Here is a 17,995-nt window from a genome sequence, read left to right on the forward strand (position 1 = left end):
TGCGATGCACTGGGAGGCACAGAAACCCCCCATGTGCAGAAACTTCCTGTGTGCGGAACACCGCCCCCCCGGGCAGAACCTCCCCGTGCACCCCATCCGAGAGGCTGGATTTTGGGTTAGCTGCTGGGGCTGGGGCTTCCTCTAGGGGAGCAGGAAGGTTTCGTGGTACATCCTGGGGAGGAAAGGCTCTCTCCCCAGGCTATGCATTGGGGGAATTTGACCTCCAGGCACTAAAAGTCTCCCATTTCCCATGGGGAATGAGGATGCTGAGCTGGGTGGGCTCCTCCCACTGCTGTACCTCACTGTGTCACCCACCAGGAGAAGGAGCCGGGCTTGTATGGTGGCACATCCTCCCCGTGCGCCGGTCCGCTCGGCACAGGGAGGGTCCGGCACGCTCAGCGGCATAAAGAGCTCATTGTTCCCAGATGGAAATGATCATCCTGGTGACCTGGAAACACAGAGCAGCTCTGTCAGCAAAGCTATAGGGTTTCAAAGGCTGAGATCAAAGGGCCCCTCGGGGTCGGACTCTGCCAGGCCTTCAGAGACACCTGTAATAAAAGGCACCTCCTTCTAATTATTCTCATTTTGCCTGCGACAGCCACTGGGGCTGTGGGGCTCAGCGTTCGCTCAGGGAACAGCAGCAGCAGCAGGGACATCGTCCCCGCTGTGACGGCCGTGGACAAAGGGCCCTTGTGCGGAGAAGGGCGGGCGTGGGGAGCATTGGCAGAGCAGCGTTCACCCCCTCTGCCTGCCATGAACCCCGGCCATGCCCCTCGCCCTCTCCCGCCTCCGACCGTCCCTGGCTGGGCACCCTCCACGGCTCCCAGCGCATCCCCCAGCGCTGTCCCCTGTCCCTCTGCCAGGGCTGCACTGGACTGGTGGCTGGTGGGGACCTGATGTCTCCTGGCATGGCCAGCAGCCCCAGCGCTGTGCACTGGGAACCTGCTCTGCTCCCACTGCAGGACCCTGACAGCTCTCCTGGCGGCAGCTCCTCAGACTTCTTTCCCCAGCCTCTTATCTCCTGGACTTCAGACCCCACCGTTATTATCTGCAGACACACCTCGCGCATGCAGCTATCAGCCTGTGAACATTGTATTTCTCTGTCTGCTTTAAATTGGCAGAGGTGGCTCTGGAAATGCCAGTGCTCTTATGCAACCAGGCCACGCTGCCCTGGGCCACATCCCTCCGGTCTGGGTCAATGCGGCTCCTGGCACGGCAGGGACGCTGAGTCGCCTTGGCTGATACCTACAAGACAGGTCAGGAGGTATTTTGGGCTCCCTTTCGAGAGGTGTAAACGGTTTCCAAAGTGCAAGGCCAGGCACCCACCTGCCCACAGGTCCAGCAGAGAGCAAAGCCTGCCACAACACACAGGTGATGAGCGGGGTGTGTTCTCAGCAGGTTGGGCACAGCAGGTGTTAGGAGGAAAACTAGGACTGTCTCTGACCTGGGACGTCATATGAGAAATTAGCACAGCTCCCCAGCAAATTGTTTTGCTAATTAGAGGAGGAGGAGGTGATTTATATTGGCTCAGAGGCCTCTCCAGCCAAGGGTCAGCCAGGTCATGGACCAGCGTGGGGTCGGCTCTGACCGTGGGCCGCAGGTTCCTGAGGAGCTGAGTGTGTGTGGTCGCAGCATGGTCCTGTTTGGGTCAGACGGGCACCTTGTCTCCCCCTTGGTGAAGGCAGTCCTGCCAGGCAGGGCCCTAGAGAGCTCACCCGCGGGGCCAGGCCAACACGCGTCAATCTCAGATTGACATGAGACCCCACCACTGCCACCCCTGGTTTGAACTGGCTCATCCTTCCCCAGGCAGTGCTGGGAAGATGCTTCAGCCTTTCCCTTCCCTCCCCTCCATCTGGGCAGCCAAAGGGAGCTGAGAGTGGAGGAGACCGGGGGTGCATCCCCCAGCCTCTCTGGCTGCAGATGTGACACCCACACGGGACATGCCTTAGACAGAAGGGCAGGGTGCGGGGACCCCTGTGGGGTGCGGGGATGCTGCTGGGGTGGCACAGGGTCGCTCCCCCACAGCAGGACTGACCGGTCCAGGTTCTGCTCCTCAGGACAGTGCACAAAGAGAGCAAATTTAGTGTGATGACACGAACCATCCTCCCACTGGGGACTGTCCCTGTGTCCTCAGGAGCCACCAATCTCTCTGGCCCTGGGAGCTGGGTCCACCTGGCTCACATGGCACAGCTTTAAATCTGCACAGCTTGGGGCCGAGTGGGAGAACGCTGCTGGGGATGCGGCAGCTGGAGCCCCTGGGCTGAGGTCTCCCACACCATGGGCCATGCAGTTCTCCTCCTGGGACAAGAAACTCTGAGGCCGTGGTTCCTGTGCGCCATGCTCTGAGCTGAGGGAAAAGGTGAGGGGCTTCCAGGGCCCTGGGGTGCCATCAGCTCCAGCTGTGCCTTGGGAACCCCCCAAAACGCTGCCCACCGCAGAGGGAGGCTGCGGGGCCATGCCAGCTTCTGTTTGCCCTCGTTTCTGCTCCTTCCGGCACAGCCATGTTTGCCTTCACATGGCACCCGGTACTGAGCAAACAACGCGTGGGGAGAGACGAGCAGCTGGCAGGGAGGACCCGTGCTGGCCGTGTCCCCACTGCCACCTCCCTGTGCTCCCCCCGTTGCAGTCTTTGCAATAAAAATGCAGATCCAGTTTGATCTGGGCGGCTGCAGAGTGGGGATACCTGGTGAGAGATTCACCAGCCATGCTTTCAGGGGCAAACTGATCTGCTTTAGCCTGAGGATGCTGTCACCTCTATATGATGGTGGTGATGACGACACAAGAATTTCTACATGAGAAAGGCAACTTGCCACAACAGGGTGGGTGCCGGCAGTGAGTGTGCACCCTGGATCAGTAGCAGTCTAGCCATGAGTCCTGAACCTGTACTATCCCTCCTCCATGCCATCATTATCCCAGGGACAAGGTCTCAGCCATGGCAGGACTCTGAACTCTGCTTTTTGCTGTTTTGTTATCTCCCGCTTGGTGGCTGCGGGCTTACGGATAGCTAGGGCTAGTAGCCAGGGAGAGCTCACAGGCACCCCAGGACCTAACCCCACATCCCCGGTGCTGTTGGCCCAGCCAGTGTCAGACTCATCAAGCTTCTTCCAGCCAAGTCACCACAGGGAAACTGCACCGATCAAACAGATGGGCTGTTTTGAACGGATTTCTCCAAGTCCATAAAGATAACGTGAAGACATCTACAGACCAAAGTCTGCTGACAACAGAGCAAGACCACTCCAGACTCCATCTAGGGTGAGTTCAAGGCAGTAGAGTTATACTGGCTGGTGCTGGTGTCTTTTCTCAGCAGAAATGAGACGGCTGATGTGCTCCTTTATGTCACTTGTGAACTGGTTGAAGCCAAACTGGAAGAAAGCCAGTGCTGTATTAACAAAAGAACAAACAGCCCAGATCTGCACTTGGAGAATGACCCACAGGGTTACATGGGCTCACCAACTCCATGCAGGAGGGGTTCCAATTGATATAGTTTGTTACAAGCACTGTTTGGGTGTCTCATGTGGTCATTGCCCTCCTGTGGCCATTTCCAGGCCAGCCAAGTCCAGCACTCTGTGTGTGGACAAGGCTGGAGGTCATCCAGGCCACCCCATCACCAGTGTAAGGTGCACATAGAGAAGCAGCTGCAGTAGATCAGGGTGCTCCTACAGCCCTCCCGTGCTTCACTGGTCTCTAAAGCACTGCTGGGGATCACTTCTCCTGGTGATTAGGTTAAATCTCACCTGTTCCCACTGAACCTGTCCCAGCCTTGCTAGACACAAGGGCCACGATGGTGTGCTGTTGGGAGACCACCAGCCAAGCTGCAGCAGGACCGATGGGCACAACCACACGCACTCACACCATCACATCCTACTCCTCATCAGCCTTAAATCCTCACATAGGATGCCAAGTGGCTGGAGAGTTGGAGTGTCCTCAGAAGGACACATTCCCCTCCACAGGTCACTAGCAGCAAACAATGAGCACACACTGCTGAAGCACCTCAGGCTTCCTGTGGCACTGAAAAGGCAAGGCTGGGTCTCTGGTCCTGACTCAAAAATGCTGCACTTCTCAGATGGGGGTCATATCTGTAGCCATGACCAGCACAGGGCCATCGGGGTGTGACTCTGACAGGAATTCCCACAAGGATCTGAGGATGCTCCTTGATGGAGGAGAGGCAGGACTGCTGTCCCATCCCCACTGCTGGGGAAGAAGGTGCCCAGGTGGACCAGGCATGGGGTGAGCAAGGCAGGAGCTAGGGTGACACCATGGTTAGTGGGGTGACACTCACTGATGGAGGATAAATATGAACATCTCAGCAGCTTCCCTCCACAGCCCCAGGATGCACACAGGGATACAGTTTCCTTGAGCAAACCTACCATCTTTCCACCTGGCCTGTCCCCCAAAACATACAGACATTCCTGTTTGCAACCAGGTTTTAGAGGCGAGCAAGCTGTACCTTGGGTGGGGAGTGGATTTGGCCAGCCAAGCTCATGCCATGAAGAGCTCTGCTGCTGTCAGGCTGGTGGGAGTGAAATCTCACAGCAGCCAAGACCTGTAGTTTGGGCCTTAGGTAGACATAAAGCTCCTCTGGCCCAAAGCTGACGAAGACCCTTCCTTTTCCTAACTGTAGCCTCACTTATTTTGGCTCCTGTTTTCCTTCCCTGCCCACTGCCCTGAGTCTCAGGAGTATAAGGATGCTGGGAGACATGGCATCAGGTGTCTGCAAACTGCTTTGCTGCAGCCCAGAGGTATCTTATGGTCGTGAGCCAAAGGCAGGGAGGAGCTGCCCACTGTGGGTGCAGGGCTCCACAGGCTGGTCCAGATGTGGGATGAACTCGTGTCAGGGCTGGGGCAGATCCAGACGAGCCCTGAAGGGCTGGATGTGGTGTCTGCATCGAGTCCTGGCCACAGGACAGCACTGCATGGACGCTGGTCTCGGGGCTTTTACTATCCCTCACTTCTTCCTGCTGTAGTGTCACCCTTCCCAAACAGCCTGCAGGGGGGCTGGGGTGGGCCACCAGCTCTGGGCTGGGGACCGGGTGAGCCCTGGGTGCTCTGAGCTCTTCCCACTCTCCAGGGCACGCATCCAGCCATGGCTGTGGGGCACGGTGTGGGGTGCTTGGGTTTGGCCATGGCAGGGGCCAGGGGTGCCGGCACAGAGGAGCAACAGCTGCCCGCAGGGCCCCGAGGTGCACGTTTTCCTTTCGAACAAGCTGTTAACATTCACCTCCATAAATAAATAAATACCAGGAGCCTGGCACTCGCCTGCTCCCAGCCATTACAAAGAGGCCAGTGTCTGCAGCCAGGCTCCTCCTCCAGCGCTGTCAGGGCTTGCTCATCCCCGGGGCTGCCGGGGTTTTGCAGTCAGGACGTGGGCTGTTCTCCAGGGTGTGAGATCCGCTAGGGAGAGCGTGCGGGGCCGGCCGGGTGCAGAGCCCTTGGGATGCCTGGGTGCCGGGGCAAGGCAGGTCCTGGGAATGGGAGGGAGGTGGGGAATTTCCACAGCCAGGCAGTCAGCAGCTGAGCCGAGTCTGCTTCTTGGGAAGCCCAATGACACAGGGAGACGCGGTGGCCAACCCAAGGTCGGGCTATGAGTCAGCAGTGTGCGTAGCAAGGTGCAGGGCTGAGGACAAGCCTACAAACTCCTTGGCACGTGTAGCAGTGTTGGGCAAAGCCTGCAAGGCTACAGAGCTCCTGCTCAAAGGTGCCGCATGAACTGCTCTGTTCCCGAGAAGACAGGAGTGAAGTTCAGGGGGTCCTGCAGCCCTTCCGCTCTGTGCAAGCCTGTCCTTTCTTTGGGGAATAGGGGCAAAGTGCTGCCTTCATCTGAGATGGCTATCATCTCATCCAGTCCTGTGTTAAAAGGAGTTAGCAGCTCTGCCACACTTGCTAAGCCCTAGATCTGCTGTGTGGGGGATACACAGGCTCTGTGTCACAGCAGAAGGCAAGCGAGCACGGTGCAAGAGCAGGACCACAGGGCTCTATGCTGAGGGGGAAAGGAGGGATTTCAAAATGGGGTTTGGTTTGGGGGCTCCACTGCCACTCTCAGTGTTGCTTTCTATTTCTGTGAGCAAAAGATTCACAGGCAAATTAGTTTCAGGAACAGTACATGTCTGAAAAGAAACAGAGCTCCCCTGAGCCTGCAACCCTGGCCCCACAGCTGTGCTGCTGGCAGCGGGCTGCCCCAGCTCCAGAGGGTCCGTCCCTGCGGCAGACCTGAGCTGCAGCCAGGCACAGAGCCACCTCTGCACCCTAAATGCCCTCTGCAGCTAACAGACCTTCCAGAGCTGCCGGAGGAGCGGGGTCGTGGCAGGGCTGAGGCATCCCTGCAGGGTGGGAGGCTGGGCCATGCCTGGTCTCCTGTGCGCATCACTCCTGTCCTGGGGAGCTGCCTGATCAGGCTGATCAGGTGCCCTGGGGTGTTCCCGTGCTGAGCCCTGATGTCCCCTGCTGCAAGACGGCCGGGATGGGAAGGCAGAATAGCAGAGAGTGGGGTCCCCAGCCACTGTGGCCACGGTCTGTGGTGAGGGCAGGGAGGGAGCTGTGCTCCTAAAGTCAGGACTTCCAGCCCCTGGCTTTTGCTGCTGCCCCAAGGAACAGGTAAGTGGTGCTGGGGACTACTATGGTCAAGCTGAGCTAAAAGCCTGGCCACCCTCAGCAGACCTGCGAGACCCAGCTAGATTGCAAGATCTCCAGCTGCCTTGGAGATCTGGGTGGGTGCCGGGAACATCCTGCCTTCCTGCATCTCCACTGGGAGTCCAGCCAGAAGGCAATGAACCCCGGGTCCACGTGCCCATTGCTGGGGGAGGCGAGCAGGAATGTAGTCCCAGCTGTTAAAAACCTGCCAGGCACTTGGCTGGGGACAATCCTCAGTCCCAAAACGTTTCAGTTTCACATGAGTTGGTGGTGTATTTTATTTGTCCCAGAGTGAAGGGGTTTGCTGTGTCCTCCCATCCACCCCCTGTGCCCTGCTGCCGCTCTGCTCTCCCGAGTTGACCTGGATGAGGGAGGTGCGGTTCAGCTCGGGTGCTGGCAGAACCCACATCTGCCCTTTATGTAGTTCATGACCCCACGTCTGTTTGCAAAATGAATGTCTGGGCGGTGCCGCACCCCTGGCTGACATGACGTCCTCGCTCAGCTCCATGCTCAGGGGCCCTGCCCACATGTACACGTGCGCATACACACACACACACACGCAAACCTCCCACAACACAAACAGTGCTGGGGTTACACCGTCCCCGGATCAGTGTGGTGCTGTGAGGCTGCAGGTGGGTCCCTCCACTCACCAGGTCGGGCAGGGAGAGACCCAGGGACCCACTCTGGCGCTGGCTCCGCAGAGCATTGTGCAGCTCAGACATGCCTGGCTGTGCCCCTGGGAGGAGTTCAGTTCTGCAGATCTCCCAAACCCTCTCTCCTTTGCACTGCTTATATGCCCATCTCACTGGGCTGGTGCCCTGTGAGCTCTCTGTATGGGGTCACCTCTCCCCAGGGCATCTTCCTGCCCCTAACTAGGTGCCCCCAGGCTCTGCTCTTCCCCCCATCCCCAGATCTTGGGGTCTGGGTGCAGCCCTGTCTGATGGACTCACACGGGCTCACAGAAGTGGGGGACAGCTCTTCTGGATATGGACAAAGGTTGCACAAGAGGAGCTGAACGTACAACAGTGTCTTTGGCCATATTTCAGCTGGAAAAGAAAAAATTTCCAACCACCATCAAGGCAGGAAGAAGCTGCAATCATTTCCCAGGCAAGCGGCTGAAGCAAGGACCAGATACGGTCCAGGCCAGGCAATGCTTGACCTGTCCACAAGAAGGGGGACCCATGGGGTCCCTCAGCTCCCGGAGGCAGAGGTCCCTGTTGGCCCCCTGCCCTGGGCTGGGGCCAAGAGCAGCGTGGCCAGACAAGCCCTTCGCTGGCATCCGGCTGCATGCTGGTGGCTGGCTCTGCAGCCATGGGTCTGTGCAGTCGGTGGAGCCCAGGAGCATCCTCAGCCCTCACAGTGCTTCCCCAGCCCCTCCTCTGATTTCTGGAGACCTTGGCTGATGCCAAATCTTCTCTGTGCAGACCACACGTGGTACCAGATTTCCAGTCCTGACTCCTCCAAGGGCACCCCCTCCAACACCTGAACTACCAGCGCAAGGGGTAGAGCAGGGAGAGACATGGATGGGGGGCATTGTGGTACCCAGGATGCTCCTTCCCTCTCTTTCCCATAGGTTTTGTTTCCAGAGAAGAGCCTTGGGCTTGCTGAAACCTGTAGACATGTGCTTTGAGCTACCCTGCCTACAGCTGGATCCCACCACCCACGCTGGTTCGCACCCTGATGGGTGTTTGCAGGTTCACTGTGTTTATGTGATCCCAAAAACAAAAAGGGGAGAAGAACCAGGCAATCCCAGGGGCTGCTGTATGTGTGTGCACATAGGCACACAGAGAAGATGGCTGCAAGGATGGGGAGTATGTATGTGCAGGGCTGGGGTGTGCATGAGAGGAGCAAGGGGTCTGTGTGGGCAGAGGGGGGTGTATGGTGCAGGGGAGGAGGGGTCTGCACTGCAGCCTCCCCAGTGGCACGTGGGGTGGGCATGGGGTCTGTAGGGGCTGTGGCCATGGCACATCCCGGTGGGAAAAGCAGTTCTTAGAGAGGAAGAGAAGGAACAGCTTCCCGTGAAGCATCGACAGGTCTCCAAGGTCCCTGGGGGTCCACTGCCTTGGGATGGGAGACCAGAAGGGCTGCTGTGCCTGGTCCTGTGACCTGCAAGGTTGTGTCCCCACCAAAAGGAGCTGGCCCAGTTTGGTGATCAAGTGGCGAAGGAGAGGCTGGGGAGGGCAGGAGGGAGCTCCTGTGGCTGTGGAAAAGGTTCTGGTCCATCTGGGGACATTTAACCCACTGGTTCTGAGGCTGGGAAGATGACAGTGAGGGACAGACCAACTACCAAGGAAGGAGGTCCTGTCCCATGCAGCAGAGGGATGCTTTCATGCTGCAAAACCCATCACAGGGGGTTTCTGTTGATATCATGCGGGTCAGGTCTCCCAATCTGACCCAAATGTGACCTGACCTGACCCCTACCCACCTTTTCCGGCCTTGATGATAATTATGCCCTGCAGACTGTTCAGCCTCTCTGCCACACCTTGTAGGCGGGGGCAAAGTCTACGGCTCCCCCCATGCATGCCCCGTGGCTATACCGCTGTGCCTGGCGCTGGGCTACCGAGCCCCCACCTCCCCAGAGCTCCTGTGGGAAGAGGAGGGGGCTGCACCCTGCCTGCCCTGCTCTCGCACCCCCAGACACCCCCGGCTCCTGTGCTCACCTGTGCTTGCCCTGGGCCCCGAAGACCTTGAAAAACCTGTTCCCACTCCTCCTCTTGCCTCATGACAAAGCACCTGGCATGCAGCAAGGAGGGTAACCACAGCGAAATGAGCTCATTGCCACCCCAGGGACAGTGTGGGACAATCACAGGGTCATGGGAGCTGCAGCCAAGGGCCCCTTCCCCATCCAGCTTTCTCTGCAGCACACCCTGTGTTAGGTGCCTGTTTCCTCAGGATAAACGGGATTTGCTCTCACTCTTTAGGGTACAGGGGGGCATCAAGCTAGAGACTGTTGGAGGCTCTGCATCTAGATTCCCAAAGTGCTGTTGTAGATCCAGGGTGAGCATCCGGTCTCCCCACCGCCCTGTGCACCAGCAGTTTAGCCTGGGTGCCTGCACGGTGCCAAGTCACTGCACCCTTGACCTTCCCAGCCTCCCAGCTGCAGTCATCTGCTTTGAACCCTGGCCAGCGCGTCTGCCTCATGCTAGACCTGATTGCTGCTTTCATCCAAGTGAGCTCCATCACCCTACCCTTGCTTTCTGGGACCCATGTGTCCTGCTCACCCCACAGCCCCAGGGATGCTTGGTGGCCTTTCCTTGGGCAAACTGAGATAAATAACAGTCTTGTGTGAGTGACCCACTGTGGCCGGCTTGCTGGGGCAGAGGGGTGACCAACTATCTCTCTGGGCAGCTGCATGGCACTCTCACCCCAGCCTGTGCTGCACCCAATGGGCAGGGGAGATGCAGTGTTGGCACGTCAGGCAGGGACACCATGGGGTCTTTGGGCTGCATCTCACAGGCAGGAGCAGCAAGAGGACACAGGACCCTCCTTCTGCCTGGAGGAGAGAGGCACAGCCCACACCTCTGCTTTGTTTGCAAGTGGGTCGAGATGTCTGCAGCCCGTCTGGGAGATCTTGAGCTGTTTGGCTTGTTTGCAAGTGGCTGGGCAAGATGCTGAGGCTTGTTGCCTGGGGCTGGAGTGGCCTGGCTGGATCCTGGAGGTGTTCTGTGACCCTCAGTTAGCTGCTGAAATGCTGTGAGTGCTGGAGGTCTCTGACCCAAGGCAAGTCTGTCCCTGCAGCTCTGAGCTCAGGTCACCAATAGTTCCCTAGGGACTGAAACTAGGAAAATAAACAGTATGCAATCACACAGCCCTTGGACACCGCCCAGCCGTGTCCCGAACAGGCCCTTGTGGTCCTGTGTCCTTGTGCGGACACGCTGGGTGGATGGGTGCCAGAGCAGGCAGGGTGCTGGCCAGCACTCCCACAAGAATAGGTCTGGCATTGCTGCCTCTTCCCAAAGTACCAGGGATGGGTGAGAGTCCACCCATGGCCTGCTTGCACCTTCACCAGACAGGGCTGGGGGTCGGCTCCTGACTGGTGGGGATTCCTGCTGTCCCAACACGGGGAGTCCTCACCTTGTATCCTCATGCGCCCTTGCCTGTTGCTTCCAGCTGGCCCAGAACTGGAGCAGGACATGACACACCACCGTGATTCGTTGGCCCCATTGGCACCCCACAGGGATTTCTGCTCTTCCCAAAGCCCTTCCCAACCCAGGGAGCTGGGAGCAAGAAGACAGGCTGGGGAGTGAGCGGCTGGCCACAGCAGGGCCGGAGGGCACCTGGGCATCTTTTGTGGGTGGTGGGAATGGGATGCGAGTGCAACTTGGGCTACCGCCATGCTGGGTGCAACCTGTCTGAGAGTGTGTGTGTGCCCACAGGTGAGGAGTTGTGTGAGTAACTGCATGTGAGTAACCATGTGTGTAACTGCTTACATGCCTGAGTAATGCACTGTGTAACTCTCTGTGTGTATGCCTGCAACTCACACACGGTGTGTGTACCCGTGTGCGTGCAATGCACTGTGCGTATCTGTGTGTAACTGTGTGTGTCTGTAACCATCACACTGTGCGTGCATCTGTTGTGTATCTGTGTTTGTGACTGTTTACTGGAGTAACACACTCTGCACACATCTGTATGCATCCATAACTGTATGTCTGCAAATGTGTCTGTCGCTGTGTAACCCACTGTCTGTGCAGTCATTCCTGTGCGACTGAATGTGTTCGTGGGTAACGTGCCGCGGTGCAGGATATCCTCACGCAGCAGTGTGTTGCCTCCCAATTTCCCTCTGTGCCAGGGGCAGAGCTGTGCTGTCCCTGCAGGGTGGCACTGCCGGCCAGGGGCACTGCTCCTGCTGCCCATTGCATCGGGGCCATCCCTGGCAGGGCCCCGGCGGGTTGGGGCAGGCGTGCAGGCAGCGGGTGCCAGCAGCTGCCCCCACCCTTGCTCTACCTGTCAGACAGGTGGGGCTGGCCGCCTGCCACCGCCTGCCACCGTCACTTCTGGGAAGGGAGGATGCGGGAGGGATGGGTCTCACACAAAGGCTGGGGACCTGCCCGCAGCTAGAGCAACCCTTGGGACCTGCTCCCTGGGATGGCTTGGGAAGGGCTCCCAGCACCAGGGACCCTGGAAAGCCTCGGGGCTGGAGTGTGGCCAAGGAGAGGGGACTGCAGCCCACAGACACTCAGCCCCTCCATATGCCCATCTCCTCTCCTGCTGTGCTCAGAGAGGCACATCCCGGGACCCCCTCCCTCACCAGTCCCATGGCTGAAGCAGGGTCTCCTGCACTTGGGTCCCACCACTCTGTTGGAGTGGGGAAGGTGAAGGGCTTCCCCTGCATGCCCTGCGGAAGCCAGTGCCCATCTGCCCCTATAGATCTTACCCAGACCATCCTGGCCACTGGCAGAAGCTGACTTGGGGCCAGACACTTTATGTCTATCCTGGTGGACCTGCTGCCCACTCTGACACTCCTGACAGGGCCAGCACCCCAGAACGGCACCAGTTGGATCCTGGTGCCAGACAGAGCCGGGTTTTGCTGTGCTCAGCTGTGTACACTGTGAATTTACAGGGAAGAAAACTGGGACACCCAGCAGCTCTGGCATCTCCACATCTGGAAGCCTGTGTAGATCACCTGGTGGGCACTAGCCACGCTGAGGCCACTGTATCAGATGCTGCTCATGCATCCAAAAGTGCAGAGGCTGTCCTTAGCGCAGGTGCAAAGATTGTCCTGGTGGGGTACGGCACCGGGGCATGCAGATCTCATTGGGACAGTGCAGCTGGTGAACATGCACTATGGTCACATCCCGCGGGACCTGGCCCCAAAGTCCCTGTCCCCCCTCAAGCTCAGCAACAGCTGCCGATGGGTCAGGGACTGGGCTTCTTATCAGTTCAGCCTGCTGGCCACCTAAAACATGTCTTATGTAATGTCAGTGGTGGAGGTGGCTCCCACAAAGCGTGCTCTGAAACTCGGCTCATTTTAGAAAGGCCTGGAGCAATGAGATCCTCTTGTAGGACCCACCCTTCGCCTGAAAGCAGGCTCAGGCCTGGACTTGCTCGCCTGCAGTCCTGAAGGCAAAAACTAGAGAAGCGTCAGCTCTCTGGAGAGCCTGAATATCCCACAGGAGCTGCCACCATGTTACTCCATGATGACAGCACCTCAGCCAGCTGGATGCGCCTCAGCTGAGACTGGTATCTGTGGCCTGGACACTGTGGCCACCGGAGCTTGCCAGCAGATGCAGGTCACCTTGCCCTGGGATGTGTTATGACAGCAAAGACCCTGCCACCCCAGAGGTCAGTCCTCTGGATGAAGAAAGCCTAGTCAGGGGGATTTGCCCCCCAGTCAGATCAATGTGAAGGGATATCCTCAAAGGCTTTGTGTTGGGATGACCAGGACTATATCCTCAGCTCATCTCAGCCAAGATCTTCATCTCCCTGGCTCACCCCATCCTTTGGAGATGGAGGGAGCTCTGCCACCTCCACCCCAAGCAGACCTTTGCCCTGGGGCTCTGGAGGAGAGCACAGCTGACGCAAGAGCATGTCTCGTGCTCAGCGGGTGTGCCTGCAGTTCAGCAGGGCACTGCCATCCCAGTCTCTGCAGTACGGACACACCAGGCAGCTGGATGACAGGATACATCACTGGCTGGCGGGGGGTCTCCCTGCCCTGTGGCACAGCTATGCTCTCTGGTGCTGTGCTTTTCTAGGAGCTTTGGAAGAGTTTGAGCTGGGGGATGTCCCCACTGGCGCAGCCATCAGCTTCAGGGGTCATCAGGCAGGGAAAACTGGCAAATACCATACCATGCCGTTTCATGCCATACCATACCATACAGTACAGCAGGCTGGACATTTCATTATACATGTCTTTCATCTCTGCTCACCAACCCCTTGAGCCCTGCCAGAAATAGACACAGGAGGGGGGTGATGCTCCTGTCCATTGCCACGGCAGTCCTGACCTCCCTGGCCAACCGCAGAGTGACACGCTGGCTGTGTGATGGTTTCCACATCCCCCCCCGCCACCAGGTTCTCTTGTTACATTGCTGGCCATGGGCAGCCCTCATGCCATACCTGGTGCTGGAGGCCAGGAACCTCCCTCTGAGGTCTTCTTGGAGCACCCAGAGCCTGATGGACACAATAAAAATGCTCAGCAAATGGTTCCCCATGTGTCTGGCTTCTTTAGGCACCCAAGAATGTGGCATTGCAGTGGGGTGGTCAGCTTCTGTCTTCCAGCTCTCACCACTCCCTGGCATCTTCTCTCAGATGTTTCGGACACTAGTGCTCCTCATCTTCCTTCCTTCTTTACCACCCTGTTCCCCTCTTCCTTCCTCTCTGACTGCATGTGTTCATGTGCTCTGTCATGAGGTGCTGGGGTGCTTCAGCAGGGGAAGGCAGGAAGCTGGGACAGCCTTGCTCATACACCTCCACGCTGCCGGAAGGCAGGTCAGGCCAGGAGAAGTGTCCCGGCCAGGCTGGCTTTCAAAACTGTGGCTTTCAAAGAGTGGCTCAGTGACCAGTGCCTTGCTAAACTGGGGCCAGAATGTACCCAAAATGGTTTGGTGGGCTCAAACACCTTAATATACTACCTGGATTCTCAACTGAAAACTTAAAGGTGAGCACATGGCCACAGCTGGGTGGTCTCCAACGACTGGAGGAGGTCAGGGCTACTGGAGACCTCATTGTGAAATGAATCTGCACAAGCTGGAGGAAAGAAAATTTCATCTGGGAGCTGCAGCCCATGAGTTAACACAGCTCTGTCCCCCACATCCCACAGCTGCAGTGTCAGCAACTGTCCCCATCTGCATGTGCTCTCATCACCAAGCCTGGAGGAAACCTTTCCAGGACACAGGGCTTTCAGGATCACACATCCTGATGGTTTCACAGAGGGCTTCTGGGTTTGTTTCCACATGGTCTGCTCAGCAGGAAGCAGGGAGAAGAGCTAGAGGTGCATGACTGCCCGTGAGAAGGTAGGAGATCGCAGGAGGCATTGGTCTATTGAAATGTATATGTGATGGGAGTGGGCTGCAGTAACCCTGGGTACCCTTTTCAGCATCTGCCAACCTGCCACTGATGCTGCGAGCTTGGTCAGGACCTTCAGTTCATGCTCTCTCATTCCTGGACTTTCCAGCTCATGCTCTCTGCTCGGTGACTCCGTTTGCAAGCTGGTGCAGTGCCAGGCTCCGTGCTGTGTTTGGTGGATAACAAAGGCTAGAGTTGGCGAGGAAACAAGAATGCAATGAACATTTCTTTTTGTTTCACAATGAAACAGGACTGGGATTTTTGGTGGCAGTGGTGGAGGAAGGGGAAGAGGGGAAGCTGGGAGACATCCACCCAAGAAGACCCACCAGTGTCATCCTTTTGAGGATGCCAGAGACCAAGGGCTGAACATCTATCCTGACCTGGGCAATCCGGGATCTGACATTTTCTGCAGGAGGGGAAGCATCTGCATAGGAAACACGAGCTGGGGAGGATGCAGAGATGCAACTTTGTCAGACCTGGGTGGGAATAAAGCCTTGGGCTGGGAGCAGGTCCCCAAGTCTGTTCCTGAGGAGCAGGCACCAGCCGATGTGGCCAGCAGGAGCCGCATATATACAGCATGGCCAAGCCATATGCAGAGTTCTGGTCCCAGAGAAGCAGGAAGCACAGCACAGGAGTGATGGGGCTGGGGCGATCCCTCCCCATGGGTGACAGGCTACAGGGAAAATACCTGGTGCTGAATTACCATGGGGACAACCAGAAGCCAACTGTTTGGGGAGCCTGAACACTCCAGCCGTGCCCTGGATGTGCTGTCAGGCCAGGGAGGCAAGCAGAGGACCTCCTAGTACAGACCCCTAGGAGCACTGGCTGGAGGCAAGGGATGGGTGGGGTGCAGAAGCTTGGGCGCAGTGCTGACCACAGGGAAAGGGGAAGATGGGCATGGGCAGGCAGAGGTATGTGGCATGCCCCAGGGTGGTACCCCTGTGCCCTGGGGGTGGTCCCGGTGTGCCTAGCCCACTGGCTGCCTGCTGTCTCTGGTTTCAGGCAGCCACCACAGCGGCTTCCCCGTTCCTACAGCAGGAACAGCCGCTCTCTTGTTTAACAACCAAACAGCCCAGGGTTTTAACAGATGAGTTACCGTCAGCAGGTAGCTCTCCTGGACGAGCCAGCACCCCCGGGGCAGCTACTGCTGGAAGCAATTATCAAAGAAACTTGGGCTGCGAGGCAGGGGGGAGCGTTCTCTGGGAGCCCAGGTAACTGCTGTTACTCCGGGGAAGAGGGACGCAGCCCTGGGGGGCCTGCCCAGCCCCAGGCATGCCAGCCCAGCCCTGAAACTGGGCTGGGTTTGAGCTTGCCATGGCAGCACCCTGAAATGAACCCCCGGCAGCACTGTCCTTCCCGGCTCCCATGTGATACGTATCCCCTGGGCAATAACTCTGCCCTCCGTATCACACCTGAGCAGCAACCCTCCCCTCATATAATTCAGCTTCCAGAAGTGCAGGTATATAACACCCCCATCCCTTACAGCAGGTCCCCCAGCAGCATTCACCTTCCTGCCCCCAGCACAGCCCCTAATGCTCCATCCATGAGACCTCTCCCAGCTGTGCAACCTGCCCCACACCCTTCACCCCTCCATGCAGTGCGGAGATGCCCTTGGTCCCCGAGGTGTTCCTAGTTCCCAGCTCAATGGACGTCTGTCCCCAGAGCACAGCCCCTTGTGCGACAGTGGCTCCCTGTGCACTAACCTCGGCTGCTCCCAGGTCGGCTCGGGGGTATGCAGATGGACTGCCCTGTCAGGAGGATGCCTCGCCAGGCATGTTTATACCAGCTGATTGTTAATCTGGCCCACTGCTGGAAAAGCACCCGAAACAGTTGGGCAGCCACACTTTTGCTCTCTAACAATTTCCATGTCAGAGTCTGGGTACCCTGGAGCCTGGTTCTGTCCATGCCGAATCCTGCACACCTCCTCCAGGTACAGCCAGTCCTGAAACTTGGGAGATATTAGCCTGGGTGGCACGAAGCAAGCCTGGGGCTGGTCAGGGTCTGGCAAGGGTAGTGCCAGGTGAAATGCAGCAGGGAGAGGGTATCTTGTCACAGCTGCAATAAATGTCCACCACAGGCTTCCAAGGCTTTTTTCCTTGTTTTTAGGAGGACCAGACCCAACAATTTACACACCTTCCTTTCTTTCTGGAAGCTTTTCCCAGAGTCTGAAGGGCTGATTCCCACCTGGACCAGGGAGAAACACACCAAAGAAATGCCCCAAAGAAATGTTTCCCCTGAGGAAAGAAGACATTGGATATTTTGAGCCAGCCTTCCTTTTGGGTCAGGTGCTGCCCTGCCCTGGCCCTCTCCTTCTGCCCTTGCTGTGGAGTTGGGGCCAGTCTCCGTCCTTGTGCTACTGGGAGCTCCCTTGCACATGGCAACGGGCAGGCAGCTGGGACTCCACACCTCCAGTCACTCCCAGTATGGGGTTCAGTCCTGCTGAGCTAGAGGCAGGAGGGTAAGAAAGGGTGAGAGCCAGTAGACACTGTGGGGAGCTTGAAGGGGCAGTGAGAGTGGGAGGGAGAGTGCGGGGTCCCGGAGAGATGGTCTCTGCCTCCCACAGGCTGCCCCTATCCCCACCGCATTCCCATCTACCCTGATCCGCTCCAAGGATGGCCACAGTCCGGCTCAGCTGGAAAATCAGGTCATGCCGTTGTGCTCAGGGGCAGTTCATGGTCTGGCATGTGGGATATTGGACACCTTCTTGCTGGCCCAGCTAAAACCTCTCCCATCACCCCATTTCTCTGCTCCCATTTGCCACATTTCAGCCACAGCAGCCTGCTTTGGGTCCACAGGTCCCAGACAAATGCTGGCCAGGGCAAACTGCCCTCCTTTTCCCTGATTGGGACCAGGGATCAGCAATGGCCCCTGTGTCTCTTTGGGGGTCTTCAGGGAGAGAAAAATCACCGTAATGCTCAAGTTTGAAGGGCGACCAAGATATTGCCATGGGAACTGCATGCCAGAAACATGTTCAACCTGGGACCACCTGGTGAGAAAGGTCTCCCAACAGACCCTAGTGTAAATGTGTGAGGGGAGGTTGTTTTAGAGGAAAGTCCTCTTTTTCTCCATTTTTTGCCATGGCTTGCCACAGCCATAAAATCCAGGCACCTCCAAGGAGATTAAAAACCCAAACAGATCATCTCTTTTTCATGCCATTGTACTGAGAGGCTTTGCTGGGTTGGCTCAATACGAGCTTGGAGGTCACTGTAGGGGTTACCCTGAGTGTGTGCACACATGTTGATGTGTGCATGTGTGTCTGTCTGGCCTTGTCCTCCCTGGCTCTTTGCCCCACAGATCCACACAGACCTCATGGGAGGCTTCAGGATCTGGTCCCCCCATCTGTGCCCACACACCCCTGCCTCTTTCT

Source organism: Grus americana, chromosome 25 (assembly GCF_028858705.1).
Source record: "Grus americana isolate bGruAme1 chromosome 25, bGruAme1.mat, whole genome shotgun sequence".
Taxonomy (NCBI): domain Eukaryota; kingdom Metazoa; phylum Chordata; class Aves; order Gruiformes; family Gruidae; genus Grus; species Grus americana.